Raw genomic sequence first — 372 nt, 5'->3', positions numbered from 1 at the left:
AGTGCAGGGCTGGGGGCCAGAAAGGAAAACGTGGTAATTCTTTGTACCCCCAGGCGTGGTGGCTCATGCCTGTAATCCCAGCACTTTGGGAGGCCAAGGCAGGCAGATCACGAGGTCAGGAGTTAGAGACCAGCCTGGCCAACATGGTGAAACCCTGTCCCTACTAAAAATACAAAAAAAATTTGCTGGGCATGGTGGCGGGCGCCTGTAATCCCAGCTCCTTGGGAAGCAGAGGCAGGAGAATCACTTGAACCTGGGAGGCAGAGGTTGCAGTGAGCTGAGACCTCTCCGCTGAGTTCCAGCCTGGGCAACATAGCAAGATAAGAAAGAAAGAAAGAGAGGAGGGGAGGAGGGGGGGAGGGGGGAAGGAAG

Source organism: Cebus imitator, unplaced genomic scaffold (genome assembly GCF_001604975.1).
Source record: "Cebus imitator isolate Cc_AM_T3 unplaced genomic scaffold, Cebus_imitator-1.0 Scaffold263, whole genome shotgun sequence".
NCBI classification, from domain to species: domain Eukaryota; kingdom Metazoa; phylum Chordata; class Mammalia; order Primates; family Cebidae; genus Cebus; species Cebus imitator.
This window is presented reverse-complemented; position numbering follows the sequence as displayed.